The sequence below is a fragment of the Strigops habroptila genome, chromosome 3, assembly GCF_004027225.2.
Source record: "Strigops habroptila isolate Jane chromosome 3, bStrHab1.2.pri, whole genome shotgun sequence".
Lineage (NCBI taxonomy): Eukaryota > Metazoa > Chordata > Aves > Psittaciformes > Psittacidae > Strigops > Strigops habroptila.
In genome coordinates, this window is record NC_044279.2 from 21,631,291 (window position 1) to 21,655,926 (window position 24,636).

General features: G+C 44.0%; 1 protein-coding gene across 7 annotated transcripts in view; it reads right to left on the reverse strand.

The window, feature by feature from the left end:
• Positions 1-16,859, reverse strand: part of PLXNB2 (plexin B2) — a 258,286-nt gene extending 241,427 nt beyond the window's left edge. Inside the window, exons 1-2 of one of the 7 annotated variants that reach the window (XM_030479224.1) lie at positions 14,516-16,859; positions 5,399-5,498 (exon numbers count right to left, since the gene is read on the reverse strand). The gene's annotated coding sequence lies outside the window, so the exon portion shown is untranslated. Of the gene's footprint in view, positions 1-5,398; positions 5,502-13,675; positions 13,971-14,515 lie in introns of those variants that run through there. The other 6 variants (XM_030479220.1, XM_030479221.1, XM_030479223.1 and 3 more) reach the window with 6 other exon arrangements.
• Positions 16,860-24,636: the final 7,777 nt, after the last annotated feature.

The window sequence follows — 24,636 nt, forward strand, 5'->3', positions numbered from 1 at the left end:
GAAGTTGTACAATTTACGTACAATATAGATCCAAACTACTGCCTGAGGGTCATTCTTCTGTAAGAGTCTCCAAGCACAAAGGCCTTTGGAGACATGATTTCTACTCTTGGATCTGCCAGGCCTGAGAATAAATCTGCAGTTCTGCTTCTGGGCAGATAAGTACAGCCCTGTCCTTCACTTTTCTCTCCTGTAAAATGTTAGCCACCTCCTCTCCTGAAAAAGATCTAATGAGAGACTACTCCACTGAAGAACAACTCCCAAGCGGGAGGATGAAGCAGCATCATGCTGCTTCCATCTTCACAGGGAATCAAATCCCCCTTTATTTCTATCAAAAGGAGAAAGTGAATTTCTCTCTCAAGAGTACCCTCTGCCTGAAGGTGGCTTGAGGTTTGGTGTACTCCATCTCCACACCTTCAGTTAATTCACCTTTCTCAATGTTTTGAATTTGTGCAACTGCTCACTTGAGGAAAGCAATGCGATTTGCTTGTAATCAGCTATTCAGTTCGAGGTACGTGGGTCCATCTTATTTAAGTAGGCCATAGATATTTATAGCTAAAATTAGAAACAGGAAAAATATTACAGCATTCTCAAAACTTTCCCATGTGCAACCTCGTCACACCAAAGAAATAAAACCCAACTTAGATGTCACCTAGTTTTTTTAATCTCTTGCTTCAAACAGCCAAATAATATGAAGCTGCTGCAAGGATTGCTCCCATTAGCCAACCCTGCCAGCACTCAGCAATCTGCTGCCAGTTTTCTCCAGACGAAAGGATGAAAACTAAACATACTGTTCCCACTACACTTAACATATGCAGGCTGAAGAAAAAAAGAACCATCTTTAGAGCTATTGTAACTGTGACAGAGAAGTAGATAAGAGATTGCCTTCTGTCTGACCACACAACAAGAGGAAAGCTGTTTGAACAGCCACTCAGAGGACAAAGAGTAAATAAAAATACGGATTCCTACCTGGCTTGCTGATCTTTGCATAAAGTAAGCCAGGAAAGTACAGTCTGTCCCACTGACTGCCACCGCCTTTCCTTCCTCAGGGCAGAGAATGGGAATGGGTATGTACTGAAGAGGGGATTACTCTGACGATTCCTAGTTCAGCCACAAAGGTTCTGGACTGCTGACCTCCTGGCTTTGGTACGATCTGAATCACATTTCTAATTGTATTTACCTGGACAGCTTTAGCCTCATTAAGGATGCACAGGTAAAAAGCAGATGCTGAATCAAACCTCATAAAGCAGTGTCTGCTTCATGGAAGCTAAGCAGAAGGCAACATCAGCTCCCAAGCTCTCTTTGGTTTGTAAAGAGGATATTCATAATTTCATTCAGAAAAAAGAAAAAAAAAGTATGTCAACAGACGTGAGGTTTATTTGAACTAAAGAGCAAAAAAAGTTATTGTGCAGTTTGTGATGTTTGATCTTACGCTTTATTAAAGCACAACTACTTAAAAAGAAATTATTCCAGGAACACATCACTCTTATCTTGTGGTTAATATATATATATATATATAAAAAAAAAATAAATGACTAAAAAAATTTACTCAAATTGTAATATTCTCTCTCCCTTCAGGTAAACATAAGAGCTTAGCATTAAATCTGTATTAAAAGAAAATAAGTCAGCTCATGCATTTTAGGGACTACAAGTACAGCCAAACTAGGCCCATGCAGCTGAGTTTGCTGCTCTGCATTTGGCACAAGTACAACTGAAATATTCCAGAAGACAGATATGCTACATTCTTTCAGGTGTTTTGAGTTAACATTTATGGTACTCAAGGAATTTCTATTAAAAAAAACCCCCTACCTTCAGCAAATTTAAAAATCTTCACTTGGGAAATATGAAGGAAAAGTTTTGACATTACAGGGCATACTTTCCTTTAAAAGCACATCAATTTTAACTATAAAATATATTATATATATAATGTATAAGGATTAAGGGTTTTTTTAATAACGGAAATCCTGCATCTGAAAAGGAATAGAGAGCACTCCATGCATATAGCTACTTTTATGAAGTGGTTAGAAACGTGTGATGGAAAACCACTACAGGTTGTTATGATACTGCCCTTTGACACATGCCAAGGCAGTAAAATTTCCAGTGACAGGTCTTCTTTTGGGATGGGGCTACAGCTTTCTATTTGTGCTGCCATAGGCATGAGCTTTACATTGAAGTTGCATTTGTGCTCGTGGTCTCATTAGATTATAGCTCAATTGTTGATTTGAATTCCTACAAGCTGCGTCCACTCGAGACCTGCCCTCTCCCATTTGCAGGAGATCACATAATGGTTATTCATCTTTACAGCCATGCCATCCCCTTGTAGCTGAGCATCAGGGTCAGCTAATTTAGGTCTAGCTAATTTAACACGTTTTCCTATTTTCTTTATCACATTTAATAAATTTTCCTATTGATCAATTGGCAAAGGAGGATAAAAATACCTAGGCTAGAGCTGAACATATTAAGCGTTAACCATTTCTTTGTCAGCTTTTTGAAGTCACATGTTTTAATAGTTGCCTACACTTGTCTCCTTGAAGGCATAGTAAGGCCTTCACCTTGATGGCATAGTAAGCTGGTCCCACCTCAGGTGGACTGCGACTGCTGTGAACCCACCATCCCAGCATTCAGACCCATAGTTTCCAAATCAAACCTATAAATGTCATGGTAGCACCTGCAAACCCTTTTAAGCTTCCTCCAAACCTAACAGGGGGAAGAATCCTCATATTTAGGTAAAGTCTGCTTCAAAGTTGTTGCTTATATGTGAAGAAAATTATTCCCACTTCTTACTCAACCCTTGATATTTCGATTTTCTTTCTCTGCTGCAAGCATTAAAACACTTTACCATTCACTAAATGAATAGTGGAGGTTTTTTTAAAGCCTCACATTTTACAAGGTTTTCCTAAAGCTTCTTAAGAATATGAATGATCTGTGCAATGGCTCCATACATTACAAAGCAATTTGGGCATACCAATCTTATTCTCTCCCTTTATCCATTACTTAAAGATTTACCAGCCATCCTGGGATGCCTTGCATTCAGAGAGAAGGTACATAACTAATTTCCTAACTGCTCAGTTTACTTTGCATACCTTGTGCGCAAAAGTTGGCAAGAAAGGACTGGAAGCTGTTTGCTTTGAAATTATCACCCCATTTACAAGATTCAAGAGCAAAGTCTTCTAAAATGAGGTAAGAGGGAAAAGGAAGTGACTATGTGCATGGTTAACGCTACAGAGCACGCTAGTAGTGCACGGGAGGTCATTAGCCGAGAAAGAAAAACAACAGGTACCAAGAAAGCTCCCCACAAAGTGCATATGGACACGATATTTAGAGCACCCATAGAGAATAAGGCACTAGCCAGTTCTATGCAAAATGTCTGTATTCAGTTTAAAGCCACCTCATATTATCCCTAATGGAAGCAAAGCTATGCAGGGGCATGGCTGCTATTGAAAGCACAAGCTCAACACCCTAACATGTTTTGCAAAAGCCTCCCCGACTAATAGGGCCACCTAGGAGGGGATGGACAGGAAAGGAAGAGCTACAGACACAGGCAGGGCTTGATAACACAAAGAATTTGGCAACAAAATTAGTTTATAGGGGTCTTGAACCCTCTTTTTTTTTTTTTCTTGGCCTTCGCGCTTCTCAATGCAACATTGTAAAAGAACATGTGTTTGCACGGCCATGCTGTGAAACACATCAGAGATGCACTGAAATTTTCAAATACTTCTTTTCAAAGCTATATAACAACTACATACAACATAGTGAAATGCCAGATCAGCTCTCCTGTCCAGTTCACAGCACAGCTCCACAAAACAGTCCTGGTAGCACAACCAGGCAGCTACCGGCCAGTGATGGCAGGAACTACTTAACAACAGAGCTACCACCAAAGATTTCTTATCATTGAATGACGGCCTGTGCACACTGCTAACCCACTTGGAACAGAAACACTATATCCTGTGCCAAGTCATCTCATGGGTACAGAGAGCCTGATGTGAAAGTGCTTTGTAGAAGGCTTTGCTCAAGCCAGGAAATCTGGGGACGCAGGTCTGCTTTTGGGGAGAGGACATAGGATAGCTAATAGAATTAGCAGGTCCCCACCCTTCCTGATCAAGAAGGAATGCTGCAGCATCCACTTGCCCAACTTACATATTACAGAAATACCACTACATTGTACTTTTCACCTACAGATTCCCCAAAATTCCCCCAAAAGAGGCAATGTCAAAATAAATTAAAAAAAAAAAAATCAGGGTGAAATGAAAATTACTTGCTAAAGGCAGAAGAAAAACCAGAATACATGAAGTTCCTGGCCAAGAAACCGACAGGACTCCGCTGCATACAGTGGATCGCACAGATGGCACTCTGGACACCAAACCTACACACAAGGCAGCCAGACTTCTGGTATTCCGGTAGATATGCCTGATTTGTGTGACCAATGCCACTGAACTATTAGCACGGCATAGGAGCATCTCAGTTTGGGATAGAGGCACAGCAGCAAACAACCCGGCCATGTCAAGCTACTGTACATGAGAGGTGTGAGCAAAACAGAAAAGTCTGCGAGAGGGAGGGGAAGGAATTAAGTACGTACCATTTCTGGCCACGAATTTACCAGCCCCTTCTCCCAAGAAGCCAAGTAATAACGTACAGGAGGAACTCTTCAGTGCTGCCTCATTCAAAAGCTCCTAACTTTCAAGGCTGCTAAACCCTCTTCTGATATCAGAGTTCCCGTTCAAGTAGAATTCAAGTGGATTAATTATGCCACAGACAACAGAAAACACAGTCTGCCTCTTCAAATTATCAGTAGGAGAAAATACCATGAAGACTTTAGTGTCAAGGATGCTGTTTACATTTACTCACTTATTTCACAGACCTCGGGATCAAAATGAAAAGATAATAACTAATTGCTACAACTGGGAAAAGTAAATTGGAAAGTCCTTACGAGTACACCTGTACACAACAATTTGAACGGCAGCAGTATAAGCAACACAGATTGCAAAAGTGCAATTAGAGAAGTGGAAAGTGTTACTCTGAGCAATTGAGATACTGTGTTTTGATAACTAAGTTACCTTGGAGATGATTCACATGCACAAGTTGCTTAATGTCATTTGCACTACACGTCCAGGAGGTATAAAAATATGCATAAAAATCACTATTAAATAAGACCGTATCCAGGACAATTACACTTCTATGTGTAAATACATTTCTATGCCACTAAATTTGAGGCTGTAATATTTCAACCTAAGCCCAAAGCACATAAACCCCACACAGCAATCTCTTGTCTCAATGCACTGAGCCAACTGCACAGCAGTGCTCTACAAGAGGACCTCATCCTTCTCAAGCAAGAAACGTACTGCTTTGGAGGAAGAAAGGGAGATTAAAAAAACCCCTCAGTCCAAATGAGTTCTTAGCCCACCTGAGCAGCACAACTGCCACTAGTGAAAGTGGCTTCTTGGGACTCGGGCGTCTGTGCAAATAGCTTCCAGGATGCAGTGCCTTTTGATGTGTACTTGCTCCTGCTGGGAAAGACACAGAAAAGATGCTTCAGAGAAGGCATAAGACAAGGAACTGGGCAACATGCACCACCAAAGAGAAATAGCTTGCTCAGTGGGTTTATGGGTATCCTAAGCAAGGAATCATTTTGGAGCTGATAAGACATCATAGAAAATTTCTCATTTTCATCTGTATAAATGCAAAAGGGACAAGAGTAAATAAGGTGAAATCTATTGATTTTGCACTGAATACAGCAAATGAAGGCTTAGAAATGTGTCATAACAGTCAACAAACATCAAATCAACAGGATTTTAAAAACAGGATATCAAAATATGTAGGCCAAATATCGAAAATCAATTAATGGAAAGATCTCGAAAAAGGTGTCATTACTGAGTAACATCACCACGCAACTTCAGTGCTCCTTCTACAGTTCGCAATGACTAGAATTATGCTCCATACTATCAAAGCGTTTTATTAGCTACCTGGAAATAAGCATGTCCTTGGTGGTACAATTAATGGATTACATGGTTTAGTAGCATGATAAATAAAAATAGAAAGAAAATCACACAAAGTTAGCAGAATTACTTGTCACACTGGGCTCATTCCAACCAGTCATAAGATATCTAAATACAGATATAAGCATCCAGCAACAAGGAATGCACATAAGGTTGCAAATCGGAGAACCATGACCTTAAGAAGCAAGGAAACCAAAAGGCATGTGGAGGTCATCATAGCCTCACATGTCATTCAAGCATCACATTCAGAGCTTCTGTTATTATTAAAAGGGCTAATGTGGTTCATGGATGCAAAGATAAAAGAGTGCATGGAAATACTGAATGGGGTGGGATGGGGTATGCAATAGTAGAGTGACACTGAAATACTGCACCCAGTTCCATGGCTAATGCTCAAAAAAACATGTTGAAAATTAGAGAAAATGCAGAGAAGAGCCATAAAAGCAATTAGCATCTAGAGGGGAAAAAAGCATTATGTATAATGAGATTTAAAGATTCAGTCCTTCTGATAAGCCAGAGAGACAACTGACAGCTTACTTGATCATCTTTAAGGGAAAAAGATCATCAGCAACAAAAAACCCTTTAATACAGCCACAAGATGACTTAAAAGGGACCAACAGATGTAAGCCAAAAGCATAGAAGGCTCCTGTTAGAAACGAGATATAAATCTGAACAGGGAGAAATGAACAGGAACAACATTCTTAAAGATGGATTCTCTTTTTCTCAGTTTTTTTCAGGATAAGAGATGCTTTAGCCCAAAGATTTCTTCAACCCATGAGCAATAGCCTAGTGAGATGGTCAAACAGCTGCAGGACTTGACAGCAAACAAAATAAAAAGCAAAACAAGCAAACCATCAAACCAATCCAAAAGGGTATTGCCCTGCATTTTCAATAATGCTGATGAACACTGAATTAAATGCACAATGGACTGTGAAATGCTTGCAGATCTTCACCCAGCTAAATGTCAGATGAAGAGGCCACCTGTTAATAAACATAAACATCATCTCTGTGAAGTTTTATCTAATGTACTAATAAGTAAAGTCCTACCACCATCTAGTCCTATGGGATTGCCACCGCAAGTGAAGTCTTTTGGTTTTTAATATCAACAGCTTGGGTGAGCAGAAGGAGACAACACCTGGAGCACATGGCAGATACATATTCACAGTTACGAAGCCAGCTTCGTGGTTGTAGAGTTATTGACTCTTCAAAGTACTCACAAAGACACCTTCTGCCTGAGTAAAAGCCTTTCAGACAAACCCACCTCCATTTAGCATGTTTGGGAGGAAAAAAGAAATATCCCAAAAGTCACCCATTTCAGTTGCTTTTTTAGGTTTCTAACTAATAACTACCTGTAAGGATTATATGTATCTATCACAATCCTAACCAGAGTTTACAGGGGGTGTTGGTCAGTTCATGAGGGACAAAGGTCCAGTTGCTGCTGATGTGAATCAAAACTGCACAAAAAAAAAACCCTTTTCAAAGCTTTTTAACTACTTAATAATCCCACAAGACTGGAAATAGAAGAGGTTAAACTATTGTCTTCACTGCCCTACAATTCAACAGGCCTGACATTAAGTTTATAACAATTTGTCTCATACTGATTAAATGAACATACCACGTGAGTTCAACACATGCTGTGGCAACACATTAAGGAAGGGCAAATTAAGGGTCTTCTGATGTATTTAAGAGGGAAGCTGCATATTTTGGACTTCCAATTGCAATGAGCATAACCAGATCCATTAAAGGGAAAGGACTAACTATTACAAGCTGAAGGAAACCATAGCCTACTACTATTAATCATTCTATAAATCTTCAGGAAAGAAACTTCTATTTGATGAATATGTCTAGGCTATGCCCAAGCAAAAGATTATTAAATTGTCCTTCTCCTTCAGGACAGGAGACCTTACCTTGTATTTCAGTTGCACCCTTTTTACCAAATCAATGTGTTTTATTTTTTCTGCCCATGGTTGAATACATTTAACTAGTCACTATTTTCCCACTGGGCAAACACCAGTTAAAGAACTGGTCCTTCATTAATTCTCAATAGTGATGTAACTCGTAATGGAAGAACTAGATCTTCTCTATATACAGTTCTTGCACACATCCGTCAGAACAGATACTCTGTCTTCTTAAATTATCTAGAAGATAGACAAAAGTGTGGGGAAAAAGTGGAGAGGAGCTCACTCCTGAAATTTCTACATCTTTAAAACACAGCCAGTTAGTATAGATAGGTTAAGCTTCAAACGTGAAAAGTCTTGATTTCTTCATCACTTCTCCAAGAGACTGAGCTATCACTCTAACGATCCCTCTAGACGTAGCAAGATTAGTGTCAGGTTTACGAGAGCTTCCTTCAACCCAAATGGTCAAGTAGACCTAATCCATCTTAACTAGAAATATGCTAGCCAGATCTATTCAGCAACAAGCACGAACGTACCTTGTTTCAAAAAGGTTCTGTAAAATTTAGTTCAAGTGCTAAAAATCCCATGGATCTGTATTTAAAGTCCTGTTGATCACTGGCAGCTCCTATGTATTTAACCTGGCAGAGTGCTCCCAACAGGTCTCCCTGTGCAGGTCCAGCACAGGGAAAGGGGAGAGCAAAACCTTCTTTGGGGCAAAGCTTCTCCATAGCTTCCTGATTTGTTGTAGGGCTAAGGAAGCTTTAAACGACTTTTAACAGAAAGACAGATGACATATCAACAACATAAAGAAAACTGTGGCTGTCAAGTAATACAAAATCTATCCACTGCAAATTACCAAAGTCATAGAATCACAGAATGGTTTGGGTTGGAAGGGACCTTAAAGATGATCTAGTTCCAACCCCCATGCCATGGGCAGGGCCACCTTCCACTAGACCAGGTTGCTCAAAGCCCCATCCAACCTGGCTTTGAACACTTCTAGCGATGGGGCAGCCACAACTCTGGGCAACCTGTTCCAGTGTCTCACCACTCTCATAGTAAAGAATTTATTCCTAATGTCTAAACTACCTTCTTTCAGTTTAAAGCCATTACCCCTTGTCCTATCTCTACCTCTCAAGCATGTCAAGGTCTCTCTGGATGACATCCCTTCCCTCCAGCGTGTCAACTGCACCACACAGCTTGGTGTCATTGGCAAACTTGCTCAATCAAGCAAACAAGCTCAAACTGCACTCAATCCCACTGTCCGGGTCACTGACAAAAACGTTAAACAGTGCCGGTCCCAATACCAACCCCTGAGGAACATCACTCATCACTGGTCTCCACTTGGACATCAATCTGTTGACTACAACTTTTTGTGTAGTCAAAAGCCAATTCCTTATCCACTGAGTGGTCCACCTGTCAGATCCATGCATTTCCAATTTAGAGACAAGGATGCCATGTGGGACAGTGTCAAATGCTTCGCACAGTCCAGGTAGATGACATGAGTTGCTCCTACCTTGTCCACCAATGCTGTAACCCTGTCATAGAATGCCGCTGAATTTGTCAGACATGACAAAATGGCTTAATGAAGCCAATCACCTCCTTACTTTTCATGTACTTTCTCATAATTTCCAGGAGGATCTGCTCCATGATCTTGCCAGGCACAGAGATGAGATTGACTGATTCCAACTTTTACCTGTGGCCTTAAATTAATGATGCTAGTTAACAAGAAAAGCAAGTGGAACACTAGAAATAAAGTTTTAATTAGATAACTAATTTTTTAAGATGACACACTTCAATTGAATAAATCAAAACTACTGGTTTCCAGCATGGCAAAGCTGTTTGCCTGAGGGCAGGTGGTGGAAGAAGGCATGTTGAAAACGAACCCAGAAAGACAGAAACTTGCAAGCCAACCACAAAGATAGAGCAAGGTCGGAAGTGCCTCAGAAGGTGCCAGGTGGACTCTGTGCACCGATGAGTGCTGAGGTGCCTGGGAAGCTCAGTACAGAGCTAATCATCAATCCACCCTGGCACCAGCTCCCAGAAGCCAAATTCCAAAGTGAAACTGAGTGTCCCAATGAGCACGTGGCTGGTGACCTCAACTCTGCTGACACATTCCTGGCAACAAACTCTCCCCCATGTCACGGCTGTCTCCAGCTGAGCAATTGAGCAGGCGCTGGTCATCAAGTTGGCTCTGAGATTTTTTTCATAATGGTCACTAACATTTGTTCAGCACTTTTGGATGTAATGCCAACAAGCAAGTCTTCCCTCAGCCATCTGAGATGGAAACCTAAAAAGATCCAAAAGCTATGTATTTTCAGAGGCTTAACAGCAGAGACAGAAACTGAAATTACTATCTGCCTAAAGAAAGTCCAAACTCCACAAGGTCCCCTGAACAGCTCCTCCAGCCTGCCCCATTGCTCCAGGGCTTGTGCAAACATGTGCCCTCTCCCTCCTCCATCCTTCCTCTGGAGTCTCCAGAAGCAAAGACTCCACACTTTTCTTTCAGTCAGATCCAAACAGCTTTGCAGACAGAAAACTTTTTGTACCACGGAGCCACTGATGGTTAGATAAAACGGCTATCTTCAGCTCCTTCTTTCCACTTTGTCTCCGTGTGCTGGAGCGGGTCCAGGAAAGGACAACAAAGCTGGTGAAGGGCCTGGAGCCCAAGTCTCATGAGGAATGGCTGAGGGAACTGAGGTTGTTTAGTCTGGAGAAAAGAAGGCTCGGGGGGACCTTATCGCTCTCTACAGCTACCTGAAAGTAGTCTCTTCTCCCAAGTAAGAAGTGATAGCACAAGAGAAAACAGCCTCAAGCTGCACCAGGGGAGGTTTAGATTGGATATTAGGAAAAGCTTCTTCACAGAGAGGGTGATCAGGCCTTGCAACAGACTACCCAGGGCAGTGGTGGAATCACCGTCCCTGGAAGCATTCAAAAAATGTGTAGATGAGCCCCTCAGTGACATGGTTTAGTGATGGTCTTGGCAGTCCTGGAGTAACGGTTGGACTTGGTGATCTTAAAGATCTTTTCCAACCTAGTTGATTCTATTATCTTTGACCAAGTAAAGAGTAGGAGGTTAAACCACTTACGACCCAAATACTGGGGTTCTTTTTGTAAAACAGACACCCCCTCAAACACTTACTTGGACTGTATTGGTTTATATATTTTTTAACAAGGATTAACAGACCAATGTCAAGTCCAAGCCAGTTTCATACTTAAATAAAACTCTTAAAGTAATACTCTACAAATTCTAGTTATCCATGGCTTTATTATAGCTAATAATGGCCTTTTTACTTTTTATTTATTCTAATGACAGCCATTTAAATAGAAGAGAACCCACACACACTATAAACTGAGCTACACAACAACTACTGAGTTGAACTAAAAGATAAAGGTGAACAAGTAGGAGGAACACCAGATTGGGGTTGTTTGTTTACTTAATTCCATCTTAATTATTTAGACTCTCATCTCACTAACAGCTGTGCAGGTGCTAACTTTACGTCAAGAAGAACCTACAGTTTTTGTTTGCATAAATCAAGTACGTTTAATCAAGTGCACATTAGCTCATCAACACATTGGATCTGATGAGGAATTGCATAAGTGACAATGCCAAGCTATTTTGGTGAATATTCATTATATCTCTGTGGAACAGTCTGACTGGAGGAGAGTGAGAACAAAATGACAGCAAAAGAACGGTAGCAATTACTTTACTAGCAGTTAATGTTGCCATTAACTGCTTGCTGGCAAGGGCTTAAAGTTGCAAACCCCAATTTAAGGTTGTTACCTTAATTTTACAATTACAATTTAATATTCAGAATGTGACACCAGTGTAATAAATATCTTCATTCAGTGCTTCATACAATAAATAATTTAAAAGTGTATTAAAAGTTCCAAATTATAACAGTTACAGAAACACAGATGCTTAGCATTACATCTTCATAAAAATAAATAAATGTGCAAACCATTTTCTCAAAACCAAGCCAGAATCCAAACCCATTAGCAATAAGTCATTGGAATTTTTTTGTTCTTAACAGGCATTCACTAAGAGATACCCCTTCAAAATGTAATTTGTTCTTAGGGAGCTTCTGCATGTAAGGCAAAGAGCTCCTAATTTTGTAAAGCTATATAAAGCCTTTATCCCACTTAAATTGAGGCAGAAGAGGGCTGTGCCCTTAGTGAGGATATTTTACATAATAGGACTTTAAGTTAGATTGACAAAGTGAGATCTGGCTGAAAGAAAAAACCCTACGTTCACTTGCTAATTCCCAGAATGGATGAAGAAGGAGGAGAGGAAGAGGAGGGCTGTTTGGGTGCACCATCTGCTATGTCCTTCTGAAACCCAGAACCCTGCATGCTGTGACCACCTACAGAAAAGGTTGCACAGCCTCTTCTTGTGCAGAGCTGCTGCCCTGATATCACTGCACACTGAGACACAGCACAAGGTAGTTCTCTGGAGTCACATTTGCCATTTCAGAAGAACATAGGTGCCTACAGGCTCTGGTCCCAAGTGCAGCTCCATTTAGCTGACCCCAGCTGTTTGCCTTATCCCTCTGCCAGGACAGAGAAGAGCAGGAGGCTTATGCTACTGGACTTCACAACATTACACATAAACATGAACAGCCATAAAACACAGTTTACATTCAGATGCCAGGCTGGGAAGTCTGGCAGATTCAAAGTCCAGTAGGAAACAAGGCTGAATGGCAGAGTAACCTCTGGCAAAGGGACAGGATGAACAGCTGGATGCCTCAGCCCCTGGAACATAAGTCAGAGTCACAAGCATGTTTATTGTGCCGTCCTTCCCACGTCATCAACAATACAAAAGCATCAAGAAAGTCTGATTATCAACACTTGTCACAGACTATCACGAGCATTCAAAGCTTCAGGTGTTCTGGGCATTCATTTTACTACAAAATGCAGCATCCCATTTTGGTGGGTTGACTCCAGCTTCTTACAGTTATGTCAGACCATTTAAAAAGCTTTTGATGCCAGAAGCCACTACTCGAGTTCCTTTCCCAAACACCACCACCACCACCACTCACTTTCTGCATGGGTTTAAGTAATATGTTCTGAAAAAGATAATTTTCTACTTCACATGCAATCAAACTATGTTCCCACCAGGGCATCAGACCCACAAGTATTCAAGGCAAGGAGAACAAGCCTCGCCAGGCTCGGAAGCAGACTTCCTCCCTTTTGTTTTGGCTGGAAGCATGCTCTGTTCTGGCTTTTGCAGGCAGCAGCCCCTGTACCCAAGCGCACCGGATCTGTCTTGCAGCCCAAGAGGCAGGCTGGGCAGTAAGTGCATGTGTAATCTCACTCCCTAGCTTGTAAGGAATGGGTCACCCAGCTGATCTGCCTACAGCATGGTACACAACCCTGCTTCTGCAAGGCCAGTGGCATATTTCAAGCTTTGGAAAGAGAAAAAAGATTTTCAGCCCAGCTTTGAGGTTGACGCCTTCAGAACTGTGAAGCAAGCTGAAGCCAATCCTAGGTACATACCAGCAGCCTATTGCTTACCAACCTTTGCTTCCTTCTAGATTCCATTGTAATGAGAACATAAACAGTGAAATAAGCATATATGTCCCGCAAATGAATTACCTATTCAGAGTTCCCTCTGGTGTTCAATAAGCTAATCATCACGCACAAGGTAACAGCGTTAGTTACAAAAGCATCAAGTTCCGTCACAAGCAAGTTATCATTCGATGAGGAGCTCAGTGATAGGGACAGGACCGTAGTGCTGCAATTCACAGACAACAAAGGCAATGCAATTTTCCATGAGATTTCAGATAAACTTACACTTCCGTCTTCGTGTATTCACCCGAATGTCTGATTAACCCAGAAAGGACCCATCGCTATCAATCCCTTGTCTCTCGTGGTGTCACCGAGACTGGCGCAGCCTCGGAGAAGGCAAACTCACAAGTCACAGGTACAGCCCAGCTAGACAAGGAAAGCAGAGGTGTTCTGCATATCCCGAATAACTATGCCTTGAGTCACAAGCCTCTCCAGCCTCGCACTTTTCATTCGCCTGCACGAAACACGCGCAAAGTACGGCATAGCTAATTAACAGTTTGGAAAGAAAGTTTAAAGCTGCCTCCGCCAAGAGACAAAACGCGTTTCCAGGAAAGCCCGAAGGAGGCTCCGAGCCGGCGGTGTGCGGGCAGAGAGCGGCACCAGGGCTGCCGGCCCCGGCCGCCCGCCCGCCCGCCGGGATTGCGAAACGCCCGGGAAGAGCGACCGGCCCTCGCCGAGCGGGGCCGCGCTCCGGCTGCGGGGATCGGAGGGAGCTCCGGGCGCTCCGCCGGGAACGGGCGCTCCCGGGCGGGAGGAGCCGCCGCCCCGAACCGGCCCCGGCCCTGCGCGACGGCTTGGGGAAGGCGCTGCGGGTCCGGAGCCGCCGGTCAGGAGCCCCTTAACCAAAACCATCTGGGGCCGGGCAGCGCGGCGGAAGCTCCCCCCTCTCCCCGCCCCGGCCGCACCGCCCTGCCCGCGGCCACCCCAGCCCCAGATCACGCAGCGGAGGCGGGGGAAGTTGCTCTGCCCGCGATTTAGAGGAGGAAATACGGGGGGGACCCCGCCGCGAAATCCGTCCCTCAGCCCCATCCCGAGGCGCGACGCGCAGGACCGGGGCTGTGTTACCTTCAACAGGTGCAGGCTCCGGCGGAAGGCAGCCCCGCGGGCACGGACCGTCCGAGTTGGCGGAGCGGGAGCGGCGGCGGCCCGGAGCCCGGGGCGGGCGGCGTGGGGCTGGGCAGAGGCGCTACGGCAGCCCCCGGCTGCCACCCATGCTCGCGGCGGGCCCCGCCGCCGCCACAGCAGCCGGAGTCAGCGCGAAGGTGGCAGCGGCTGCGGCCACCTCCGAGAGGAAGGAGGAGAGCGGCGGGGAGTGAGGGAGGGGAAAGCACACACAGAGAGAGGAGAGGAGAGAAACCGCCCCGAGAGAAATTAATCATCACATGACGGTCGCGATCCGCCGCCGACCCCGACAGCCGGAGCCTACGCCGGGGAGCCGGGGAAAAGCTGCGAGGAGGGGACACACCTGTAGGCGCAGCACATATCCGCTGTGAGCACAATGCGAGACAGGAAACTGAAAAAACAGCCCAGGGAAGGATAGAGGCTCCCGTTCGTCCCTCCTTCCTTCCTTCCTTCCTTCCCTCCCTCCCTCCGTCCTCCTCCTCCTCTCTCCACCCCCTGCCCCCGGTCAGGATCCGCTTGCAGCGCTGTCTCATGCAGTGAGATCCAGGCGGAGGGCCGGGAGGAGGCAGGAGCCGCACTTTCTCTCCCTTTTCCTTTCCTTTCCCTCTCTCCGCTTTGTTTTGCCCGGCAGCCAGGCAGAGCCGGCACGGCGGAGCGGGGCCACCCGCGGGACCGAGCACTCCCGGGGAGCCCCGGGCTGGGGACGCGCCGGGAGCCGGGGCCGGGTCGGAGCGGCTGCTCCAGCGCCCGCCGGCGCTCCGCCGCGGGGAGGGAGCGCAGCCCCCCGGGTCCCCGGGGTGCGGAGCGGCGGCGGCGGGACTGCGCTGCCCTGCACTGGCAGTGCGGCGCGGCACTGGCCGGCGCCTTGGGCAGCCTCTGCCCCTGCCGTTCCGTAGCCAAAGGCCTTGGGGTGCCCGGCGTATTGCGGTTGTGTCTTGGGGACGCTCCTGGGTAGGCAGGGAACAGCGAAATTTCCACCCCTCATCCCCTGAGCAGAGACTCCTGGACTCCCAGAGGTTGCCTCTCTTCTTGCACACCCTACCCTGTCGTGTGGGGCCCGAAATACGCCACTGGCAACATGTTTAGCGAGCTCGAACAACTCCGGGGTTTATCCCTCTCAGGTAAACTCTCCGTAATCATAATTTCAGAAGATCTTTATTCCCTCTTCTGTGTGCAAATTAGTCCCATCTTCCCCCATGCCAGCAGGAGTTAATGCAGAGACCACTTCCTGCCGGCGTGGACACACAGCATCGCCTTGCTTTAACATCGTGATCTTCACATTCAGATGTCAAATTTGTCTCAACCGTAAATAATGTAGAGATAACTATTAAAAAGAGGGATGTCTTAGAAGAATGGCTCAGGTAAGCTTTGGGCAAGTTGTTTAGACTTTGCAAGTAGCTTCCCATCAGTCAAATGTGGACCAGCAATGTTGCAAGGAGTAATTAATTAGTTGCTGTTGGCACTTGGAGCACAGCTCCATTAAATGCTGTGTGCGTTGGGCTTCCCACTGAAACAACAGGAGAGAGCTGTCCCGAAAGCCACGCTTCTCAAATGGAACCCTGGAAGTTGTTGAAAAACTGCCACTGCTTCTCAGAACAGCAAGCAACAAATACCAAATAGATAAAAATCAGCTCCAAAAACTGGGCAAGAGTAAGAAGTGAGAGACTGTTGGAGATGTTAAAACTGGTTTTCAGACCTTGGCTGTGCAAGGTGCCACTGCAGTCTTAGCAGTGGGTTGGGACCATTCAAATGGAACGTGGTGGTTTGTGGGGTTTTCCCTCTGGGGTTGTGCCCAGGAGGCAGGCTGTGCTGGTTGGGGCTCACCAGTCTGGCCCAGCTTTTGTGTTAACCTTCACCAGAAGGTCCTTGTTCTTGTTTGTTTGCTCTTCCTTCCTGCTCTTCACCTGGCTGGGCGGAGTCACTGTAAGATGAGAAAGAATGTCGTAACTGTGGGGTGTTTCAGAAGATCTGGGTCCCCCCTCTGTACCTCTTCACTTGCTGGAAGAGTGAAGGTGAATCTGAAGAGGAGGGAGGTGGGAATCCCCTAGGAAAATTGGGTTAGTTGTGTCCTGCAAGCCCTGGGAGAGATCCAGGATGAAGAAACTCACAGGTTGCTAATGGGCTTGGTAAGACCTCACTTTCCAGGCTGCTTTTTTGATGTCAGGGCTTCTGGCCAGGTTGTGCCCAAACTTTTGGCAGAATGCCCTGGAATTACCTGCCAGGCGGCTCTCCCTGTGCCCTGGCCTGTGAATCCCTGCCTCCTGGCATGCTCTGCCCCAGGGACTTTTGCTGGGAGCTCTGTTACCTGTCCCCCCAGCCATGCCTGCTCCAAACCTAGTGATCTGCTCAGCCCACTGGGTGGGGGAAGCCCCAGATATGCGCCCACATCTGCTCCATCCAATGGCCACAGGATGCTGTCTCATGGTGGCTGTGCCCCAGGCTAAATCTAAGCCTCAGCCCCATCCTGGCACACCATACAACTCCCTCTGGCTGGAACAATTTCCTCCAGCTCCTCAGCTCCTGTTGCTCTGGCCTCATGACAGCATTTTTTTCCTGAGAAACTTGCCCATGGACATGCACAGAGCCAGAGCAATGGTGACAGTTTATTTAATTCAAAAGAGGAGCTGGTGAAGTGAAGCCGTTCTGAATCCTCATCCAGTCTGTAACAATTACCTGCTGTGCATTTGACCTTGCTGAATGTGACAGGGATTATGAAGCTGAACTAGAGCTCGAGGTGGCCACGCAGCATCCTATCCCAGGACAGCTGTCTTCTCTGCTAAGCCTCCGTAAGGTGCCAGGCACATGTGGATGTGCTAAAGCAGCAGCAGGGCATATCAGCTCTTGCCAGATGGGGCACAAATGGGTGCCGCAGCACTTTTGTTACTGAATTCAATGCTGAATTCAGCACTTGGCCTGCTTGTGGAGGTGCAAAGTGTTTCTAAGATGGTCTTCTGCCTCCCATCTGCCCTGCCTTGTACTGCAGCCAGCACATCATCCTCCTCCATGGAGAAGTATGTGATACGGGGAGATAGCTTTCCAGAGAACACAGATAAACAGTTCCACATCAAAACCTGCTATTTGCAATTCAAGGATTATTCCCCTCCCTTACCACTACCCACCAAAAGAGAGGGGAAAAAAAAAAAAAAAGGTCATCAAATCCTAAATGCAGAAATTCTTAGAAAAGAGCAACAAGTAAAGGACTCAATGGTTAACAGCTTCCCAGACTGCCGGGGATCTGCACTGCCGGCGTGTGCTTACGCATGCCCAGTGTGCAGCTCAGGGTAAAGCCTTGCTCTCTCCACCTCCTGCGTAAGGACACAGATAATGGGACCGCATGTGAATAGGAGTCTAGTCCAGATTTCAATTTCCTATTTATTTCCTCCCTCTGCACTCCCTCTTTCTCTCCTCACCTTGTTATCACCCATACGTCGTTATATGCATCCTTTTAGTTTTTTTCTCTGTCCCTTATTATCTTTCACACTGATGTGATACTGGTGCCTCTCCCCTGCTTCCTTCCCAGCGCCATCAATTCTCAATTTTATCTAAGGCACCAATACACAGCATCCTTCCTACTGCTGAGACCTTCAAGGCCTGTAAAAAAGAGCCAAATTTCCAGCTGTCATTATTAAAAACACCTCGTTCCATAAGGAACAGGACTAATGAAGCCGGGTTTCCTGCAGCTTGGACTCTGACTCACTCGTTGCTATAACCTCATCTCCTATTTCTCTTTCATGTCCGGTGTGACACCTCTTCTCGGTGGTGAGAGGCAGCAGCAGCTGCTGCAGGTCCAGAGCAGTGTGCATGCTGCCTGCACTGCCAGGGCAACTGGCTGCTGCCAAGCACAGCCCTCAACAGCCCAGTTCCTCCTGCATCTCTCTCTGTTGGAAAACTAATTTGAGTCTCTAGTCGCTGATGCTCACAAAACTCCTGGGAACTTAATTATCTTTGAAGCTTTTACCTCTTTTATTCATTTGTTTGCGACTAGCCAATGTGTTCTGACATTTTTATGAGGGACTGATGGGCAGATGAACAGCTAGATGATTGATTATCAGCCTTTAGGAAGGAAGGTTGTTGCCCTATGGTCATGGAGATAACCTGAGAGCAGCCCAAATACCTGAAAAAGAACCTCAAATCCCTTAAAATCATTAAAATTCCACTTTCTGTGTGCAGAAAATTTTGATTGTCTGAGTGCTTAAATGCCTGAGAAACCTCCTTATATCCTGCCCGAGGATGTCCCCATCTCATCTCTCTTCTGAAGGGTGGAGAGGGGGAAGAAAGGGGAAAGGATTCTTCCTCGTGTAAGCAGTAATGTGTCTGCTGTACCAGACAACAGCTTTATTTGAGATTCACTGCTGCTGCTGCCATGCTTTGTAAGAAGTGTATATCAGTAACAGGAGTGCAAGGAGCACGAGAAGGAGGAAACTACATGAATGGCTTTAGTCTCTCAGTTAAGATATAACAAAGGGCTCTGCAGACTTTTTCACTCTCCGTTTGATGTCTTTGGTTCTGATAGGACACTGCATCATCTTCCACTAGTGACTGAAATGACCCAGATATACATATTTATATTTTTACAGTCCATAAATCACCCCGGGATCTACTTCTTTTCTGGATGAAAAGTGACAGATAAATCTAAGGTGTTGTTATTAGATTTGTGAAATGTCACTGTGCACATCCTGACTTTAATGCCCTTTGCACTAAACTCACGTGGCAGATCAATTTGTATATATTTGGGGGTGGGTGGGTGGGGTGGGTGTTTGGTTGATTGATTTCCAAGTGCCCATTTTACAACAATCCAGAAATAAAAATATTTAAAGATAAAATAACCTAAGGTTAATTGTACAATTCCCTTCATTATTTCCCTTTGATGCTGGAAAATACTTGAACCACTCAGAGCAGGTGGGTTTTGGTATTTTCTAACCAACCCTCAACTGATGATACATCTGTTTACCCCTGCGTAAAATGTTACCCAGTCAGAACACCACTTTTGTTTAGTTTAGCAGACATTTTGCATATACTTTGCTACAGATATGAATTACTGCACCAAGGTAAGAGATAGAAAACCAGCAGGCCTGGTTTTCTATTGTATCCTGGATACAATTTTCATGTGGAATCCACAGAAAGCCTTATATGGATGCGTGTGATGTCCATATGCATGTGTACAACTATAACAAGGCGCAGCCCTCACAGTCAAGACTTGACGTTCTGACGTTGCCCTGGCTGTACCTGGTTGTGTGTGAGCCTGTTTAAGAGATCCTCGGGTAATGGAGAGATTCACACAGGCCATCCTTGTATTTTTTAATGCTGCCTTGAATTTCCTGGGTAATTTAATAAATAAATTTTAAAAAATCAAAATATGATAAGAAAGTTCAACAGAAAGTTTAGTAATGTTTCAAAATGTAGCTCAAATGAATGCAAAATGTGTTGGCAATATTTGTTCCTGCCCTTTTTTTCCTCCTCCTTTTTTTTTTTAATAGACCTTTCACAAACACACATGCCTGTATATATACAGACCAGACAAACCAGCATTTCCAACTGTAATTAAGGCAGCTGCCTAGCTAAGTTCCAAAGGCACTGCTCTGCTATCACCAAGTAACCATTCATTTTAACCACAGCCAATATGCTTACACTTGATGGTATTGCTAATTCTGCAACTGGTTGGAGAACTGGCTGTTAGAGTTGGTTAACTGCCACGCATGCTGCTATGAATATATCTATATTGTAGAAAAAAATAATAGAATCAAGTTATCTACTAATATTTGAACTAGTTTCATTATGGAGAGCTCGGCTGTGGGAAGACAATTACAAGTAAGAGTGCATGATTAGAGTGTTCTGTTCAGAAGTGGAAAATCAGATTCTTTTATGCTGGAAATAATGAATCTTTTTACATCAGTAACCTCAGATAGTGTATAATAAATAATTTCTGAACATATAATATAGAAATTTTGTGTTTATACTATTTAAGTATATCTGGACTATAGTAGTTAAACATAATAGCTAAAATAGTAGGAGTTTAATATGGCACAACAGGGTTAGAGAAGCATTTATCATTTTAAAAGACCGAGACCAACCAGAATTCATCAATGACACATCAGTTAAGATAGAAAAATAAAGTATTGACTACTAACATAAAGCCTGTATTTTACCTTTTTATTCACAGAAAGATTTCCAAGATAATATGGGTATTTTAAATGACTAGCTGAGCATCCATCGCATGATGGCAACTAATCAATAAATCACGTGTCATTGTTGTGGCTCGGCATGTCAAATACCTGCATTTCCGTGTCCGTATTTACAGGTTTTGAACAATTTTTTGTTGTAAATTTCTAGCTCATTAGCCCTGATTTTAAAACTGGTTATTTTTATGTCAATGAAATTGGTAGAAAAATCACGTCTTATCTGTTTCTGCCACAGGGAGGAGATGGAATGGGGTAATCAACAGGAAACTTCTGTTACTTAACACTGCTTGCCACCCCATGTGGGTTTATTAAAGCAGCTTTTCCTCACGAGCAACGTGAAAAATAAATACATGGCATCCTGCTAGAAACACTGGACATGTTGATGCTCATGGGAGATGGTAAAAAGATGAGTGTTTTTGAAAGCAGCTTTTGGCATACATAAATCATGAGGTTTGTACCGAGGCCTGGGACATCCAGCTCATATGATTTTGGTTAGATAACAGCACGAAGATGGACTAATAGAGTTTCGATTACCCTGCCCGTCTTTGTTACTTTTTCCTACCAGAACTCCAGCAAAATCTCAATCTGACATATTGAAAACTGCCCTGCATGAATAGGTGAAATAGCTGGTCAGTACAAATCCAAATCTCTGGTTTAAGAGCAGTGGCATACAGCTGAACAAGCATTAACCTTTATTATGCTCTCCCATTGCCATTAATCACATTTGCAGTGCCTTTGCCACTGTGTCAGAGAACCTAAAGAAATGTTCTTCATGAAGGCAGTGGGTTCACTTGGACCCAGGCCAGAATAAAGCGGTGTTTGTCCTCAGAGAGATGCTACAAAGGACTGGTCAAAGTGCAGTCGCTGTCTTTTGTCCGCAGTAAACAGACCTTGTTCATCAGGATATTGCAAAATCTCAATGTCAGCTACGCATTAGTCTCAAAAATGCCTTTTTCTTTTCTTTTTTCATGTTTTAGTTTATTAGAAGATTAAGTTATTTTCTTCTGGACAATGACTCAGGATGTAATAACCCCTATGTTTATCACAGGCATGTCAGATAACTGGAACTCATGCAATCTGAAGTGAATTGTGAGGGTTTGTGTAGGTTTCTGCAAGTACAAAATACAGATGCTCAGTTTTCTGATGGTTCTGGTTTATGTATATGTATATATATATATGTCTATGCATCGAAACTGCTTATATTCCTTCCCTGGATGCAGTGTAACAAAGCCTGGGTCTTCACTATAGATGATTAATAGTTGAGGCTGCAGCTATATTTCACTCTAATAATTCTTGCAGAGACTGCGCTCCTCTGAGACAAGGCAGAACGCAAAACCTGGTATAAAATTAGTGAGAACTGAACAAAATTCAGTCACATGAAATCAACTGCAGAAACGTCATGCATGGTGGCTGAGGCAAGCTAGGAATTTGATCATCTTTTAGATAGTTCTGAATGTTTCTTCCCTTCAAGAAAACTTTTGCAGCATAAAGACATTCCAGTTCAGATTTCTCTTAAAAAGGAGAAAATGTTGCAATACCCAGCCACAGCCAGCATGATGCCTCCTCCCAAAGCTCATCACACAAAGAGGCACCGTTGGGTTCAGAAGTCCAATACCAACAGCCCTCTGCGACACATGGTCTTTCTGGTGGGACCGCATGTGTTGTGCAACCTCATGCACAGAGATTCACAGACACAGAGGGCTGGAAAGGACCTCTGAGTTATCTAGTACATACCCCTGACTTAGAGCAGTATCATCTACACCTATAGGTAAATTTTGATGTGTCTTCTAAAAATCTCCATTGATGGAGGTTTGATCATTCTGTAGGCTATCCACCTACTACTTAACTGTTATGGTAATCCTCATATCCTGCCTGAATCTTCCTTGCTGCAGATGAAATACTTTGCTCTTTATGCTAACAAGGATGCTGAAAGCAGGTAGGCTGTTCTTGCCCCTTCACAGAAACCCTTTATGGATTTGAAAACTCTGATTTTACCTTCTCTAAGCTTTTATTTCTTTACACTCCTCCTCCCCCGTTCCTTCAAACTTCTCATGTAGGCTGAATGTTCTAGGTCTCTGATAATCTGCTGGACTTGTGTAAGTGGACAGCTTCACCCTTGAAATGCAGGTTTTAACATGATCCTTCAGCTGAGTTCTTACCAGTAGTGAATACAGTGGAAAGATCACCTCAGGTGCTCTGCAAGTTGTACTGCTGTCTTATGAAACTTGGAAGTCTGAGCTAAAAGGGTGATGGGGAAAGGAAACACTGAAAGTGAAGAGTAGAGCCTTGCAGTAAGTGGTTTTGCTTCTTGAACTATGGCAGTGCTTCTAGTGAAGGTAAAACTTACTATGATTAAATAACCAATGCCAGTATTATAGTACCCTGAAGATGTTATGTAGTCTTGCTGGAATTATTTGGCTTGCATTTAACCTTTTCTTTTTTTTCCCTGACTGAGGAGGAAAAGTATATAAAACTAATAAAATAGAACTTAAATTAACTAGCAAAATAAGTGTCCAGGAGGATGAACTGCCATTAGAGAAAGTAGCCAAACATACATGTAGAGGTCTAACCAGACAAAGATATATTCCATTTACATGATGGAATTAAGCCAGGTCCTGCTTAGTTGCCCAATGCCCAAACTAAAATAGCCTGTCAGTGCAGCTATCCCAGTGACGTGACTCCTAGGGCAGGCATCATCTAACAGCTTGAAACCTGAGCAGGGAGGCTGAGTCCGAAGGCGAGTTCATCTACAGACATACTAAAGCAGCAACTGGAGCTTGTATCTTGTAACTCCCATCTCCCACATCTTCACCGTAACTGCATTGTCACTAGCTTTGTTGCCTCTCCCAAGCTGTACTCTCAGTGTAGTGCTACATGGAAGTAAGCAAATGAACACTGAGAGTAGTAAATGATGATTAATGTACACCTTGTCCCTCTGTTACACTGTCTTTCCCTTTCCAGCATGTCCTTGATAATTAATTTCTTCAGGAGGGGTTTCACATTATGGCTAAGCTAGTCTAAGGTTCTATTCCATGATTGATGGTCCCCATCCCCTTCTCTGCTTCTGACCATATAATCCTCCAGCATCTCTTGGTCCCGCTCTGGTACATATCTGATCCCATAATGAGCCTCCTTTGGGAGCCAACCACCAGAAATCAACAAGAAAAAGTGATATATTATTTTCTTCTTCCAGAATGCCTGAAAATATTGATCCCAGAGCTGGTTTACCACAAGATCAGGATGGTGCCAGCAGCAGAACATGGATTGGAATGGGCTGAGTGAGTGGGACATGGAGACAGCAGACCACTAGGTCAACCACTGGCTCATCCTCAGCATCCCTTCTTGCTGTTAGAGGGGAAAAGAAGTCATGGGAAGCAATCACCAGGTGTTTTGTCTTCTGAAATCTGTGCCTGAGCTTCAGCTCCTATATTACTCTCAAGTTGCAGCTGTCTGTGCTGGAAGTAGATGAGAGGCTTAAGAAGAGAATGTTACTAAAATGCAATGCAGTTTTGATCCTTTGTTGATCATCTATTTTTCTATCTATCTTTAAGATCTCACCCCTCTGCCCCGGCCAGTCCCAGAGCAGAAGTCAATAATGCAGTAAGAACATTCACATATTAAGCTTTCTGCACACCAGCTATCATGGGGCATTCGAGCTGCATATGCGAACTCCTGCTGCCAGCTGCCTCTCCTGCCTCCGTCGTTTGCAGAAGGATGAAGGCATCAGGAGGGTCAGCAGAAGCCAGAAATCAGGCAACATGAGAAATAGCTGGAGAATTGCAACTGACAAGCAGGGCACTTGTAAGAGGCAAATTTTAAAGCTTCATTTCAATTTTCCTTGTTAGGATGCTGTTTAGGCCTCCTACAACAATGACAAGCCTGATA